This window comes from Canis aureus, chromosome 12 (genome assembly GCF_053574225.1).
Source record: "Canis aureus isolate CA01 chromosome 12, VMU_Caureus_v.1.0, whole genome shotgun sequence".
Classification (NCBI taxonomy): Eukaryota; Metazoa; Chordata; class Mammalia; order Carnivora; family Canidae; genus Canis; species Canis aureus.
This window is the reverse complement of record NC_135622.1, coordinates 10961770-10979598: the sequence shown is the minus strand read 5'-3', so window position 1 is coordinate 10979598 and position 17829 is coordinate 10961770. Positions and strand designations below refer to the sequence as shown.

The 17829-nt window shown below is 43.2% G+C and overlaps 1 long non-coding RNA gene across 10 annotated transcripts in view; it reads left to right on the top strand.

The window, feature by feature from the left end:
- LOC144280561 (uncharacterized) overlaps positions 1-17829 on the top strand; it is an 81244-nt gene that overhangs the window by 42551 nt on the left and 20864 nt on the right. For 3 of the 10 annotated variants that reach the window (XR_013348980.1, XR_013348978.1, XR_013348974.1), the window contains 4 exons: positions 6810-6948; positions 7352-7402; positions 7544-7642; positions 11231-11286. This is a non-coding gene — a long non-coding RNA (uncharacterized LOC144280561). Of the gene's footprint in view, positions 1-6809; positions 6949-7351; positions 7403-7543; positions 7643-8774; positions 8858-11230; positions 11287-17829 lie in introns of all 10 variants that reach the window. The other 7 variants (XR_013348982.1, XR_013348981.1, XR_013348976.1 and 4 more) reach the window with 5 other exon arrangements.

Sequence of the window (17829 nt, the reverse complement as noted above, 5' to 3'; positions counted from 1 at the left end):
CTGACAGGGGGCTCAATCTCATAACCCTGAGATCATGACCTGAGCCAAAACCAAGAGTCAGATGCTTAACCCACAGAGCCACGCAGGTGCCCCTGCAGCAATTTTAGCAGACATTCTGAAAATATTTATCAAAACTAAAACTGCACATTTACTTTAGTCCAGCAATTTTCCCATTGACTTTGGGAACAAAGAACACCCACGTCTGTCACTAGCATATCCTGGGTTCCTAGAACTGTGCCTAGTGTACAGAAATGCTCAATAAGTATTTGTGGAATGGACACAACCAAAATGTTCATTATAGCAATGTTTGTGATAGACAAAAACAATGCAACTCTGCCAGCAGAGTGGACTTTAAGTACATGATTGGAGAAATCTACAGTTGGTAAAGCCAATGTCTTACAGCTGCATATCTGGATTCAGGGAGGTTGCTAAGATATAAGATGAAAAAAAAAAAAACACCTAAAAACATCAAAGTGCAGGGGTGCCTGGGGGGCTCTGTTGGTGAAGCATCTGCCTTCAGCTCAGGTCATGATTTCAGGGTCCTGGGATTCAGCCTCACATGGAGCTCTCTGCTCCATGGGGAGCCTGCTTCTCCTTCTCCTCCTGCCTCTCCCCTTCCTCATGCTCTCTCTCCATCTTTCTCTCAAATAAATAAATAAATATTTTTAAAAAAGAATCAAAGTGCAGAACAATAAACATTGTACAAAATCATTGGTGTTAATGAGAAAGCGTACGCATATATATATATATATTCAAATATTATAGTGTATGCATTGTTTTCCTTGGAAAGATACCTTGTAATCCGTTTTTATTTCCTTTGTGGAGAAGGATCAGGCACAGGGAGGTGGGAAAGGAGAGAGAATTTTATTTTTTATTTTTTTTAATTATTTATTTATTTATGATAGTCACACACACACAGAGAGAGAGAGAGGCAGAGACATAGGCAGAGGGAGAAGCAGGCTCCATGCACCGGGAGCCCGACGTGGGATTCGATCCCGGGTCTCCAGGATCGCGCCCTGGGCCAAAGGCAGGCGCCAAACTGCTGCGCCACCCAGGGATCCCAGGAGAGAGAATTTTAGATTCATTCTACATTTTTATATTTGGGTGGCTCAGTTGGTTGGGTGTCTGACTTTTGATTCAGCTCAGGTCATCATCTCGGGGTCATGAGATTGGACCCTGAATCACACTCCCCACTCAGCACAGAATCTGGAGCCGGATTCAGATTCTCTCCCTCTCCATCTGCCTACAGCCCACCTTGCACATACATGTATGTGCACACATGCATGCTCTCACTCTTAAAAAAAAAAAAAAGAAGAGAAAGAAATGTATTCTGTCTCTCGTTGCATAGATATTATAAATTATTAAAATAAATCAATTTTAAGATTTTATTTATTTATTTGACAGAGAGAGAGAGAGCACAAGCAGAGGGAGGGACAGAGGGAGAGGGAGAAGTGGACCCCCGGTTGAGCAGGGAGCCCGATCCTGAGGGGCTGGATCCAACACCTTGGGATCATGACTTGAGTTGAAGGCAGATGCTTCACTGACTGAGCCATCCAGGTGCCCCAAAATAAATATTTTTAAATATAAATATTTAAATTATAATAAATTACAGGCTAAATCAACGAGTGTGCCTTTTGTCTTGAAGTAGCTGACAGGACTCTCTAAGACCTGCCTTGTCTGTCAGCCTCCTCCCGGCCTCCCGCTCCAGCCTCCTGCTCCAGCACTGCTGGCCCAGGCCACTCCCTGCACATCCTCCATGGGCTAGCAGGCCCCTCTGCCTCCTGTGTTCCCCTTCCTCCACTTACCGTGCTCTTTAGGGCATTACCCCCATACCCCATTCCCAGGTGAGGCTAGTGCCCTTGTGGGGTCCTGCACAGTGCCTCATGCACACATCTATCCCTGTACTTCTCCACTGCCTTGAAATTCATCTGGGAGGGAGCAGTTGGAAGAGATAATCAGGACAGAACCGTACTTCACGGTCTCTGGCCTCTGCTCTCAGCACAGTGCTCCTTACATGTAAGGCTTTCAATCCATGTTTGAAAGATGCATACTGGGGGGAAGAGTCTTGTCTGGAAAATTGTGGAAAAAATCCTCTTAAGCCTTTTAATGATTAACACTAGAGTTCATACATAAGAAGAGGACAGCACTGCTTACAAAGCTGGATATTCAACCAAAGAGACCTGCTTCTCCAATAGTAGCTTTTTGTCAAGAATAATTTTATTTTTCTTTTTATTTATCCATGAGAGAACACAGAGAGAAAGGCAGAGACATAGGCAGAGGGAGAAGCAGGCTCCATGCAGGGAGCCCGATGTGGGATTCGATCCCAGGGCCCTGGAATCACACCCTGAGCCAAAGGCAGACACCCAACCACTGAGCCACCCAGGTGCCCTGTCAGGAATAATTGATCCCAGTGCTAGAAAACTGACCCCCAAATCGAGCAGTGTCTTTCTGGGTCTCCTTTACTTCTGTTGGGCTGTTCTTGCTTCTGTCCACAGGCCCATCCAGGACGGCCCTAGCAAGGTTGCTGAGTCTTAGAGGAGAAAAGGCATCTGTAGTTTATTTGTCCTGTAGCAGTTACATAGTGACAAAACCCCTACCCAGTGGTACCACCCAGGAGGAGCTGGGGGAGGTTAGAAGCTGCCCCGAGAACTGGATGATGCTGGCAAAGAATCTCTAGGTACAAATGGATTTCCAGGGAGGATAACCACTCAAGAGAGGGAGAAGGGACAGCTGGTTAGGATAGAGTGGAAAATGTTTAAGGCCAAAGGTGCAAAAATAATAGAGTAGTTAAATTTTCAAAGCTGCCCTTAAAGCGATTCCCTGGCAATTTCATGGGACTTTGTTCTTCCATGAAGGGAAAGTCTACAGCATATGGATTGGATGAGTCAGGATTCTGAGGTCCCCAGACATCTGTACATAGATGCAGGTGCTGTAGGAGGAGAGGGGACCAAGGGTAGCGTGTGGGGAATGGGGTGAGGAGGTCAAGTTGAGAAAGGCCTATGGACCTGTCTCTCCATTTTCTTGAGCAATGTGCCATCTTGCCCCAGCTCCCTCCTAGCTCTGTTCTAGCCCTGACTTCTAAACAAAGGTCACTGTGGCTTTGGCACCAACAGCCTGAGTGGATTCAGTCACGTGGCCCAGGTACTCAGTGAGGTGAGGTGTACAGCAACAGTGAAAGCGTGTACCCTAAAGGAAATAAGTCCAACGGCCCCTGATCCCAGCTCTACCGTTCACCTGCCGTGTGACCTTGGGTGGGCAGCTGATCACTCTGTGGGTTAACTCAAAAAACTGTCTCTGAGACTCCTTCTGTGTGAATATTCTCTACCGAATTCTAAACATGACATGTTTTCCAACACTCTGAACTTCCAGAAGTGCTGGAGGTAACCCAGAGAGCATAAAGGTTTGCTGAGTGATGGAAATTCAGCAAATAACATCTTTCATCTCTCACCAGGGATTTTGTAAGCTATAACTGGACCATCTCACCCATAGGTTATGACTTAATCATATGACATTTATTAAAGGCTTGTTATATGTTAAGCAGCTGGGTTAATATTTTGGAACAACCAGTGAAAATAGTAATATTAATAGCCATATGTTGGATACTATTCTGTATGTTACATCAGTTCCAGGGAAGTAGGCATCATCATCCCCATCTCTATAGAAGAAAACAGAAGCTTTAGGAGATTAAGAGTCCTGGCCCAAGGCATACCGTGAATAAACAGCAGGGCCAAGAGAAAAACCCAGTGGTCCGACTCCAGAACCCGAGCACTTTACTAGGATTTACTGACTCTTCTGGAAATAATTATAAGAGGCTTAAGAAGAATAAATAATTGTTCCATGAACTGACACAACAAATATGCTACTGCTCTAAGCACTGTTCCCTCTTCCCTCACCAGGTTTGTTTTCCAGGCAGACTGGAACTTCCCACCAGCAGCCCCTAACTCGGCTGCTCACCTGATTGCTGTCACACAACTCGTGACAATGGCTGGATGGCCTGCCCATCTGGCAGGTTTGTTTACCCAAATGCCTGACACCATATTCATTTTCTTTATGCAGATTGTTATAAGCAGCTTTTCACAGGAAGGGAAATGGACCCATTTCACAATATTTCCCAGAATTTGCATATCACCTGCTGAGCTCAAGAAACCTGACCAAGAGGCCTCAGTTTTGTTTTGTGGTTGCTGTTTAAAGTCAAGGGCGGGATGAGCACTGGGTGTTATTCTGTATGTTGGCAAATTGAACACCAATAAAAAATAAATTAAAAAAAAATAAAGTCAAGGGCTGCTGAGCTGCTTGATCAGACAACGGGACAGATGACAATTTAACTTCCAAAGGTCTGGGTGCCAGGAACCAGGGAGTTCTTGTCTGAGCCTGGGACCCTGGGATAGAAGGGGAGTCTCAAGCCACGTTGGGTGGCCCTGGAGGCCCGTTGGTCCCTGTAGAAGGCCTGGAAGCCAATAGAGTTAGTTACCTCTTGAGAGCCAAGTGGTGGGGACAGGAGGAGAGAGGTCTGGTTTAGTATCATGAGTTTACAAACTGCTGATCTGAGGCCCCAAAACAACATTCTGCTCACAGATGTGGAGCAAAACAGAAAAGTGTAATTGGTGGAAGCCATTGGTGGTCGTAGGTAACATAGACTTTAACACATGCTCAGGGAATGCAAAGCAGCTCTTGAGAGAGAATAATAGAGTCAAACATAGAGTGGACATAAGGGCAGATCTTGCAGACTGCTGGAAGAGAAGTGCCATCTGGGTTAGTGGCCTAGGAGAGACCCAGGAGTGAGGTGGTAAGGATGTCTACTGAGAGCTACCTGTTCAAGAATTCTAGAATCACCACTACTCAGAGGACCTCAGCCAGGTTCCACATTGCAGATGAGGAAGCTGAGACCCAGGAGAAGTGACTTGCCTGAGGTCACGTAGTGGAAGAGAGACTATTACCAGCCTTCCCAACTGCTGTCTCAATTGCCCTGTCTTCTACCTCCCACAGTCTCAGCACCTGACTGGCTCTCTCTCTGTGGCTTCCAGAAATGGTTTCACAGTTTCTCATTGTTTGTGTATGACTGCGGTGACCATCTTGGTAGCTGCCAGCACTGTGTCCTAGTGATTCCACCTGAGTGGTGGGGACAGAGCTTGTCATGTCACCTGTAAGTTATTTCTCCTGTATGGAGCCGTTAGAGGGCCCATGAAGGTTTCACCTAAAGGAATGAAGGGATCAGACTGACAGGAGGCAAATAGGAGGGTCTCTGCAAGGGACAGGGAGCAGGGAAGGGTGGGCTCCCCTGGCCCCGGATGCACTCAGACAGAAAATAGGACCATCTGCCAGGAGAGGTGCAAGGCGAGCTGCCCATGAGGACAGCACTGGGTGATGTTCCCCCGAAGGTCTCAGCTCCTTCGAGACTTTGTGACAGTTTTTACATGATAAACAAGCCAGGAAACACAAGTGTTACCCCTTTCTAGAATGTAAGGTTCACACAGACAAGGATTTTTGCCGGTTTCCTCTTTCGGCACTGTAAGCCCATGCCCAGCACTGGGGCACAGCTCATGAGCTCAGTTCGGCCTTAGCCCGTTTTTGTAAACAAGGTCTTATTGGAATATAGCCATGTATGGTCAACAACTACTTTCCCACGACAATGGCCGAGTTGAATCATCACGAGTGACCATATAGCCCTTGAAGCCATCAATATTTACCTTCTGGTCTTTTCTAGGAAAGTTTGACAACCCTTGATCTACAACATTGCCTCCATCAGATTAAGCAGATGCTTAATCAACATTTGGTGAATGAATGAACCATTTTCTCTGTTGGTGTCACAGAGGTGCAGAGACCTTAGTTTAGAACATACAGGTACAGGGATGCCTGGGTGGCTCAGCAGTTGAGCATCTGCCTTTGGCTCAGGGCGTGATCCTGGAGGCTCCAGGATCGAGTCCCACATCAGGCTCCCTGTGAGAAGCCTGCTTCTCCCTCTACCTGTGTCTCTCCCTCTCCTCTCTCTGTGTCTCTAATGAATAAATAAATAAAATCTAAAAAAAAAAAAAAGAATATACAGGTACAGAAGAATGGGCATGGCATTCAGAGCTGATGGATCTGGACTCGAACCCCGGTTCTCCCACCTGAGAGTGGTGTGACCTTAGGCAAATGATTTATTCTCTCTGCGTTTCATGTGCCTTATTTGTAAAAAAGCAATGGCTTTTTTATGATGAGAGTCCAAATCACAGGGCACCTGGGTGGCTCAGTGGTTGAGCATCTGCTGCCTTTGGCTCATGGCATGATCCCAGGGTCCTGGGATCAAGTCCCACATTGGGCTACACTTAGGGAGCCTGCTTCTTCCTCTGTGTCTCTGCCTCTCTCTCTGTATAAATACATAAAATAAATGTATTTATTTTCTTTCATGAATAAATACATAAAATCTCTCATGAATAAGTACATAAAATCTTAAAAAAAAAAAAAGGCCAAATCATGGACTGCACAGAAACCAAAAAACCTGATTTGTGTAATTACAGAATATGTTACCTAGTTATTAATAACTTGGAGGGGTCTTCCGAGTGAGAGGCTGACATGTGACCCGTTGGACCCTGGGGAACAGAGTCAGTCATCAGAAGGCCTGCGCTCACCACAGGATGAGGGGCAAGGGCAAGTTCAGGAATGATTGTCAGGCAGTTCACCATTTAAACTTGCAGGAAGCTACGAGTCAGCCAATTTACACACGATGAGATTTAAGATAGTGAGTGACTCGGCAAGACTTAATTGGTTATAGATTTCAGGTGTTTTTCCAACAGTGAAAAATAATGATCCATCCGCGTTCTCTCATCTAGTTCCCTGATGACCAGTTGCAGACACTCGGCTGGAGGCAGGGCTGGGCGGCCTGAGGTCACGGGCACCCAGACCAGGACCCTCCGCACCGGCTGGCCGTCGAGTTCTCAAGGAGGGACGCATGTTCTCATACAAACACAGGTAGACCCCTTCGTGCGGGGGACGGTGTTATTTTTACCTAGGTCATTTTTTTCTAGCGGGAACTCTTAACGTGCCCGAGGAACTGTGGCAGAGTCTCCAAGCTCTCTGATTCCCCAGGCTACACCAGAAATAAAAGAGTCCCGGGCAAGTGCAGATCCAGCCTCGCAGGAGTGGAGTCAGAGACATGCAGGGACTTAGCACGGAGACTGCCCGTGTCAGTGGTGTGTCTCCCCGATCTTGAGATTTTGCAAATTTGCCCCACACACCTGCTTTCAGTAATACATCAGTATTTGGGTTTTCTTCACTCACATTGAGACACACACGGCAATTTCTACATCCCCTCGGGACTGGCTGGCAGGTGCATGTTCCTGGGGGAGAACTCACCCCTCTTTCTCTTTTGCAGGCATTAAGTCCCGATCCCCAACTCTCATTCAACACTGCTGGTCTCCCCCAGGTAGAATTCGACTACGGGCGTCCCTAGGGTCTGAAAATAGGCTGTGTGTGTGTTCTGAGGAATACGGGTTTAGTGAAAAGGAAGACTGAAGTGGTATCATCCAGATTGACATTTCTTTGTTTTTATCTTTTTATGTATCAGGACCCGGACAGTGTAATCTGCTGAGAGTTTTCTGTCTTCATGGTTTTCTCCTGGGCCATTTCTCTCTGACCTTCAACGGTAAACACCAACTATCAGCTGGTAACTAGACCGCCACCTGCCACCCAGCACATTCCAAAATAGCCACCCATTTTGTGTGTCCCACCATTAATCGAGCATGCTTTTACATCCTTCCAGAAAGCACAACACATGGCCCCGGTACTCCTCTAAATATCCAGAGACCAATTTCAAATCATGTGAGGAGAGCTTGATGGCTGATAGGTAGTGGTAGGAACTTTGGATGAGAAAGTCTGGAGTAGTCCCAGGTTCCACACTCATGTGTGAACCCATGATCTGCATCTTCCTTCAGGGATTCTTTCCATCCTCACGTGGGCCACAGTCCCATCTCCCAAGGAATTGAACTTTGAAGTATCTTATACTTAATATTACAAAGACTTAGCAAAAAACATAGATGACCCCCAATCCAGGAATGCCCTTCGTTAAAAAAAAAAAATCTTCAATTTCTTTACAATGCAATAACGAAGTAGATAGCATTTGTATTTGTCCATGTGAAGAAAGACAAGACAGAGGGCTGGCGAGGACTGGTTCCTCCCCTCTGACTCTACTTGCTCTCAGCCACCCACTGAACCATCTTGAATGTGGACCAAGATCAAAGACATGCTAACTCTTAACAAGAAGGTGGCTTTTCTTCATAAAGTGGGACGTCCCTATACAAGTCTGGAGGGTTTAGTGATAGCATATGGAGTTGCAAGGCTTTACAGAAGCCTCCTGCAATACTTCTCACAAGAGCTGAAGAAGAAATTAGCAGAGCCCTTCTGGATGTAACACTATGCCCTGGACTAGAGGGCTGGCCTCTTCAGTTTCCAAGAAATACCCAAACCTGTGAATCTGAAGGCTTGTTCTGCTTAGCTTGACCCAAACCTAACCAGCCCCACCCTGTCCCTGTCACCACTTCAGTCCAGGCATTGGCCTCATTTTGGGTGGAGTAGAGCTCTTTCTCCCTAGATAACCCACACGGCCCTCCCTGCCCTCTCTTGGTGTCCTCACCTAAATCCAAATTGTGCCTCTCCACTGGTACCTGGATTATGTCCTGGAGCTCTCCTCTGCTTCCAAACTGTCATCTTTTCCCCATTGGCTTGATCCTTTCTGTCCTGGGCTCATTTCCAATAGTTCTCCCAAGTCATCTGGCCAATTCTCTGTGCCCTGCCCTCAGCCAGGTATCCATTTTCCATTCTTCGGCTGCCTCCGGAAACACCTCCTCCCCTCTTGGGCTTTCCTGGGCAGGTGAGAAGACAGGTAAGTATGTTTTCCCTAGTCTACTCCAGCTAATCTCTTAGACTGCACTCCCCACATGGACTTACCTGAGGAAAAAGCCAAAAGAACATAAAGGAATGGGATTGGAGTTGAGAAGGAGTAAGATTGGTAGGAAGGGAGGGAGTATATTTCTGCACCTGCGTCTAGCACCAGAGCCAAGCTACAGGGAGACGGCCTGAGAACTTGGTGAACCTCAGGAGGGCAGGAAACAGATGCACACGTAGCTAGAATGCCCCTCACTTAAATCCACCCATTCATCAAAGAGACCCCAGGAGGGTGATGCTTGATTGTTTTTTTTTAAGATTTTATTTATTCATTCATTCATTCATTCATTCATTTGTTAGAGAGACAGCACAAGCAGGGGGAGAAGCAGACTCCCCACTAAGCAAAGAGCCCAACATGGGACTGCATTTCAGATCCTGGGATCATGACCTGAGCCAAAGGCAGATGCTTAACTGACTGAGCCACCCAAGTGCCCCTTGATTGGTATTATTATGGTCTTGAGGTGTTGGTCCAGATTGGTTTGTCTGTCTTAGGCTCTAAACCTCTGGAGGACAGGACTGCATTCCCACCTAGCACTGTCCTGTGCTCCACCAGGCATGAAGAACCTATTGCTGGCGACAATGAGCGTAGGCGACTCTGTTCATGGGTTTGCTGACTGGCTAAATGACTTGATTCCCAGAACTTGAAGGTGCCACAATACGACACCATGTTTTTTTTTTTAATTTTTATTTATTTATGATAGTCACACAGAGAGAGAGAGAGAGAGAGGCAGAGACACAGGCAGAGGGAGAAGCAGGCTCCACGCACCGGGAGCCCGACGTGGGATTCGATCCCGGGTCTCCAGGATTGCGCCCTGGGCCAAAGGCAGGCGCTAAACCGCTGCGCCACCCAGGGATCCCGACACCGTGTTTTCATTCGTTGTTTTGTGTTTGTCTCCAGAAAGAGCAGAAAAGGCCTGAGCATTATTCATTTTTGTATTTCCAGAACTTAGAACCATTCTAGAATATCATGGGTGCTCCAGAAATATTGATCGAAGGAATGAGTGAGTGTGAGCCTAGAGAGTGGAGTCCAATCCTGCCTCCACCCCCAGAACCCCCTGCCTCCTGCGGCATTCCAGGCAGGTGCCAAGCCTCTGACTAATCGACAATACAGAACTCCCTAACCCCTAGCTCCTGTGGGCATTTGAGTTTGCAACCTCTCAGGTGAATACTATTATAATTCCAATTTTGTGAGTGTTAAAACTGAAGCCCAAAACTTTGCAAATCTGGGTCACTTTGCTAGCAAGAGATAGAGCCAACACTGGTCTCTTAGGACCCAGAACCCATGTTCTTAACTACCAGGTGAATCCCCTACACGCTTACTAGCTGCAAGACCATCACTTAAGTGTTCAGGCTGAAGCTTCCTCATTTGTAGACATAATAAACCTACTTAGAATAGTTGTGAGGGACGTTTGGGTGTCTCAGCGGTTGAGCGTCTGCCTTTAGCTCAGGGCGTGATCCTGGGGTCTAGGGATCGAGTCCCACATCGGGATCCCTGTGAGAAGCCTGCTTCTCCCTCTGCCTGTGTCTCTGCCTCTCTCATGAATAAATAAATAAAATATTTTAAAAAAAATTTTAAAAGTTGTGAGATCCAGATGATATAAATGCAATGATAAGCAGAGAAATGGTAGCTACACTTTCCAAGGGACTGACCCTTAAAATTTGAAGGAAAGAAGCACATGGAGGGTTTTTGTATCTAAAACAACTTAGGTAAGAAGTTATATTCAGGTGGAACCTCCTCCTTGAACTAAAATAATGACCAGTTCTTCATCTACTTACCCACAGGCCTTCCATGTGCCACTTGGTACCAAAGGATGGGAAACCCTCATGGGAAAGTGAGCTTTGAGTTAGAAGGTTAGCCTGACCGCCTCCCTCATATCTCTACCGGCTGAGTGAATTTGCACAAGTCACTTAATCTGCTTGGCCCTTGGCTTTCTGAATTGTAAAATGGGGATGAGAATAACTAACCTGCACAGCTATGAGGTTTAAATGAGATTTATATTCAAAATATGGCCAGATCCATTGTCTTACAACACACACACACACACACACACACACACACACACACACACACCTATCACATTGTAACTACTATCTCCATCGTTGCCCAGCTAAGGATGGTATCGTGGGAGCAGTCCAGGTAGCTCAACAGCAGCCGTAGCACTGATTTCAACCTCAGATTACCATATTATTTATTAGAGAAGGGAAGAAATATTTCACTACCGATAACCCCTTAGAATTTCCAGCGCAGTATAATAATAAAAAAGCAAAGCGACTCTTAATCTGTCTGATTATTGTTTTAAATTTCCTCCAGGCAATGCACTCCTTACGACTGCACATGAAACAGACCACTCCGAGGACCAGCCGTTGGTAAGCAAATGAATTATAACTGTGTGTCAAAGTGTTCAGGTGATAATCCGAATTAATTGGCAGTTATAAACCACATTTATAGTAACTGCATTAGATTCTGTGCATAGAATCAATAGGCTTTGTCAGAAAGCAGTAAACATCTTAGTTAATCCAATCAAAAAGTCCTTGGGCTTTTTTCTATGCTAAAAATTTTGACCAAAGCATCATATAAAGAAAAGGATCATATATCACTCAGCTTGCTGAATTCTCAAAGAGTGCACTCACGTAGCCAAAATCCAGATCAATAAACAGAACATTGCTAGTACTCCAGAAGCCTCTTCATTGCCGCTTCCAGTAACTACCCTTTGCTTTCCTTCAACACCTCAGAGATCTTTCTAGACTGTGAATCTGATCATGTCATCCTTCTCTTTAAACCTTTTGCAAATATTTTCAGTGCCCTTAGATTCAAATCAAAGCTCCTTCACTTGTCTATGTCTCTGCTTCATGATCCAGCCATACCAAACTTCCTTCCTTTTGCTAAATAAACTATGTGCCTCTCTCCCCTTTGTCTTTTCAAAGCTATTATAATAGCACAATTGGGATATAATTCTTATGCTGTGCAATTCACCCATTTAAAGTGTATAATTCAGTGGTTTGTAGGCTATTCATAGGGTTGTGTACCAGTTACCATTCTCAATTATAGAACATTTCCATCACCCCAGAAAGAAATCCAATGCCCATTAGCAGTCACTCTCCATTTTTTCTCAACAGTGCCCCCCCCCCCCCGCCCGTAATCTACTTTCTGCCTCTGCAGATTATCTGTTTGGGACATTTCATGCAAATGGAACCATACAACTATGCCTCCTTTGTTTGGATTGGCTTCTTTTCATTTAGTGTAACATTTTCAAGGTTTATCCATGTTGTACCATCTATCAGGACTTTATTCCTTTTTGTTCCTGAATAATATACCACTGTAGCAAGATGCCATATTTTCTTTATCCACTCATCAGTTGACTGACATTTTAATTGTTTCTACTTTTTCACTGTTATGAAAAAGCTGCTATGACTGTTCACGTACAAATTTTTGTGCAGACATATGTCTTTGTTTCTCTTGATTATACACCTAGGAGTGGAATTGCTGGATCATACCGTAACTACCATATGTTTTGACCTTTTGAGGAACTGCCAATCTGTCTTCAGAAGCATTGGCTCCATTTTACATTCCCACCTGCAGTATATCATATTTTCTATAACGCGTGTTATTGCCAGTCCTCTTTATTATAGCCAACCTATTGTGTGTGTGAAGCGGTATCTCATCACGGTTTTGCTTTGCATTTCCCTGATGACTAATGTAATGATGTTAAGCAGCTTTTCATGTGCTTTATTGGCTATTTGTATGTCTTCTTTGGAGAAATATCTATTCAGATCCTTTGCCTATTTTGTAATTGAGTTATTTTTCTTTTTCTTATTGACTTGAAAGAGTTCTTTATGTAGTCTAGATAAAAGCCCTTTGTCAGCTATGTGACTTTCAAATATTTATATAAAATAGAAAAACTGGGGGAGAGATTACTGTGGCTTTTAATTCAATGCCCAGGTGAATCCCAATGTAGTGGGTCACACTTAGAAGAGAAAGGAGTGAGGCCAAGAGCACTCAGGGACATCTTAAAGAAGAGGCTTTCCTGAGATGCACCTTGAAGAATGGGGCAGAGTATAGGATGGGAAGATGCACTGCTGAGGTGCTGAACCTCTTATCACTCAACAGTGGGTCAGACAGACCTTATCATCCATGCCCATCGGGTCCACATTATTTACTGAGGACCCATGCTCTGCCAAGCACTCTTTCAGAAGCAAAAAGAAATAAGACAGTTCCTCTCCTTCAAGGGGTTCACAGCCCAAGTAGATGAGAAAGACACATGAACAGACATCAGAATTTACAATTCAGTGTGCTAAGTACAATTGCAAGTGTTACAGAAGCACAGGAAAGGGAGGTTAGTCTTGACCGCTCTGGACTTTCAGATGATTCGTTCAATCAGGGAGGCTTAGTCTGAGGCCTCTGAATAGAATTCATGGGACTGTTTATTAGGATGAGAAAAAAAAAGCCTTTATTTTTGGGCGCCGGGGTAGCTCAGAGATTAAGTGCTTTTGTTCGGGTCGTGATCTAGGGGTCCTGGGATCGAGTCCTGCATCAGGCTCCCCACAAGGAGCCTGCTTCTCCCTCTGCCTATGTCTCTGTCTCTCTCTTTCTGTCTCTCATGAATAAATAAATAAAATCTTTTTAAAAATCTTTATTTTTAATACCCAGAATTGATATTTGGCATTCTCTCTATTTATGAGTATAAGGAACAAACCATAGTTTTATTCACAGCAACCATGACTTGGTCATTATAAAAAGCACAGATATTTAACAATTCTATTAAATTGTTATTGATCTTGAGGTAATATTTATGCTCATCACTAATTCAAAATCATGATAGTTATTAGACTTACCAGTAGATCTTGTTATTTAACGTGTGAATAAACTATGTAATATGTTATTATAAGCAAATTTGATTTCTTAAGATTTTGATTACTATATTTCAATATAATTGATTTTTCCTTGGTAATCCTGTATGTTTCCTTTTATGTATTTAGGAACTGAGAATGGCTCCATGAGCTTAGTCAAATGCCAGAGGATAGATGGCACAAAAATGTTAAGAAATTTTGTATTAAATAATTCTTCATTGAGGCTGGAGATTGCACTGAGCCCAGAAGAGAGACAGACAAATAGCAGATAATTTCAGTATGGTAGTAAATGTATGACAGAGGTCTAGATAAGGTACTATGGGAGAACAGAGGAAAAAAGGACAAATTCTTTCTAATGCTTTCAAAGAGGGTGACAGGTGACATTTGAGCCCACTCTTGAAAGATGAATAAGGTCGAAGAGCCCCTCATCCATTGGATCCAACCCTACATCCAGCCCTCGAGTCATCTCTATGGCATTGTGTCACATGGGTCCAGCCTCTGCCCAAAACACTTGAACCTGAAGGCATGCATCCAGAGGCTACTATAGTTGGAGGTGGAGGGGAGAGGAGGATAGGAACTTGACAGATGGAGTCACATGGCAAAAGACAGGCTTGTATTTGTGGTACCAAAAGAAGACCAGATGGACAAGAAGAAGTAAGACCACCAGGGACTATGGGCTGGGGTCATGCAGAGAAAAAAAAGAAAAAAATAGACCCTGGCCTTAGGAACCAGTCCAATCAGGATTCTACTCTAAAATGGACAACTAATAACCTGTGTGACCTTAAACAGATTATTTAATCTCTTGGAGCCTCTGCTCTGTCACATGTAGATATGAATTAATACCTATATTTCAGGGTTGTGAGGATCAAGTAATAGAGCATATGGAAAAGTACTTGGCACAGAGAAGGCAATCAATAACTGTCAGAGCCTCTTCCTTTCAGTTTTACCCAAAGCCAACCTTTGCTACCCTCTTCCCCGCAGATGTTCGTTTGACCTTGATTACTCATTCTCTAGACCCAGTGATGACTAGATTTATTAACTTCTATACTATAGAAGTGCTTAACCTTGTGTTGTACATTGTCTCTTGTCATCCTCACAACATCTTATCAAGGTAGGAACCTCTATTTTACAGATGATGAAATTGAGGTTCAGAGAAATCAAACAATATAATTTGCTCAAGGTCCCACAGGTAGGAAGTGGTAGAACTGGAACTTACACCCAGATATGACTAACATTAAAATCTATGCTACACATTATGCTGCTTCTAGAGAGACATTTGGAGATCCCTCTGTTGGGTTAACCTTTAGTTTGTCTGTCAACATTTGACCAAAGTTCTAGAAAGCCGGGCTTTAAAAACCAATGCCTATAAACACCAAAATCAACAAAAGCCAAAAAGTAGGTTGGACAAGTGAGAATCCTTTAAAGGGAGATAATCTAACTAAATACTTCTAATAATAACAGCAATTTCTTGGGCACTGGAGAATGTCACCATTATTCCCAGACAGCCAAAGGCAACAACTATAAGATTTGAGGTCCTGCAATTGTTCTTTAGGGTCTTATGATTAGTCACCTGGAACGATGGTAATATCTTCACTCACAAGATTGTGATTGTCCACCCTGACATCAAGGTATGGAGATCCCGATCACAAAGGCCGATATTTGCATAGTGCTATGGTTTAGTCAACATTCTCATTTACAGGGTTACTTGCTGACACAACCCTAGGAGATACATAGGGCCAGGGTTTTTGTATTCTCAGAATAGGAACCCAAGGCTCAGAGAAGCAAGGTGACTTGCCCAACCAGGGCCAATGGGCTAGTAAGACAGAGTCATGATTTTTTTAAAAAGATTTTTTAATTTATTTATTCATAGAGACACAGAGAGAGAGAGAGGCAGAGGCAGAGGCAGAGGCAGAGGCAGAGAGAGAAGCAGGCTCCATGCAGGGAGCCTGACACGGGATCTCCGGGATCACACCCTGGACTGAAGGCGGTGCTAAACCACTGAGCCACCAGGGCTGCCCAGAATCGTGATTTAAACTCCATCCTCTGACCCCTTCTCCAGGGCAATTTCCACCTCCACTGGCATCTCCATCTCCAGTCCAAATTAGACAGAAGAATGAGGATATTTGGAAGCACACCTTTAGACTCCTGCAAACTGTTAGATGATGGGTTAGAAGGAAACAGAAGACAGTAATCACAATAAAAGCAAAAATCTAGTGTTTCTTGAAATAACATTATTGAGAGATACATCACATACCATAAAATTTGTACTTTTAAAATGTATAATTCAATGGTTTTTACTATATTCACAAAGCCTTGTTACCATAACCCACTAATTCCAGAACATTTTTATTACCATAGAAAGAAACCCATAGCCACTGCAGCCACTGGCCATTCCAGATTTTTTCACTCCCTGGAAACCACTTATCTACTGTTTTTATGTATTTATCCTGATGGATATGTCATATTAATACAATCACTCAGTATGTGGCCTTTTGTGTCTGGATTTTGTCACATCATAATGTTTTCATGGTCCACTCACATTGTAGTATGGATGGTACTTCATTCTTTTTGTGGGCCAAATAATATCCCATTGTGTGGATATACCGCATTTTATTTATCCATTTGTCAGTTTACGGACATTTGAGCTGTTTCCACCTTGTGGCTCTTATGAATAAAGAATGAATGCTTCTATGAACATTTGAGTGTAAGCTCTTGCATGGACATACACTTTCGTTTGGGTATATACCGAGGAGTGGAATTGCATAGGTAACTCTGTGTTTAGTTTTTTGAAGAACTGCCAGAATAAGGCAGTTCTTTATTCTATTTTGTCCTTTATTCTTCACCTTACTATTCTATTTACAGCATTTCCAAAGTGGCTGCACCATTTTACACTCCAACCAGTGGTGTATGAAGGGTTCCACTTTTTCCGCTTTCTCTCAATACTTATTAGTATTAGTAGTATATATAACCATCTTAGTGGGTGTGAAATGATATCTAATTGTGGGTTTGATTTGCATTTCCCTCATGACTAATGATATTGGGCATCTTTTCATGTGCTCATTGGCCATTTCTATACCTTCTTTGGACAAATGTTCATTCACATTCTTTGCCAACTTAATTGGGTTGTTTGTTTATTGGTGAATTGTAAGAGTTCCTCATACATTCTAGGTACAAATCTCTTATTGGATACGATTTGCAAATATTTTCACTCATTCATTGGGTCATCTTTTCATTTCCTTGATAATACCCATTTAAGAAACAAATTTTGATTAAGTACAATTTATTTTTTTGGCTTGTATTTTTAATTTCATATCTAAAGAAATTATTGCCTAATCTAAGATCACAATGACTACACATATATTTTCTTTTCAGAGTTTTATACCTTTAGCTTTTGCTTTTAATTCCATGATCCATTGAGTTAATTTTTGTGTACAATGTGAAGTCAGTATCCAAATTCATTCCTCTGCATGTAGATCTCCAGTTGTAGCATCATACTTTGTTAAAGACTAGTCTCTCCCCCATTGAATTGACTTGGCAATCATGTAAAAAATCAATTAACCATAAATGGATGGATTCTCAGTTCTATTTCATTGATCTATATGTTTATCCTTATTGCAGTACTGCACTATCTTGATTACTATAGCTTTGTATTAAGTTTTGAAATTTTGGAGTTTAAGTCATCTAGCTGTGTTCTTATTTTTCAAGATCACTTTGGCTATTCTCAGTCCTTTACATTCCAACATTACACGTTTAGGACCGGCTTATCCATATCTGAAAAAAAAAAGGCAGCTAGGATTTTGAATGGGATTGCAATGAATCTGTAGATCAATCCTGGAAGTATTACCATCTTAATAATATTAGTTCTTTCAATCCATGAACCTTGGGTGCCTTTCCATTTATCTAAGACTTCTCTAATTTCTTTCAATGACTTCTGTAGTTTTCAGTATACACAGTCTTGATTTGCTTTTGTTAAATTTAGTCCTAAGTATTTTATTCTTTTTTATGCTAATATAAATAGGATTGATTCCTGTGGTATTATGATTTATATGTGAAATATGTATT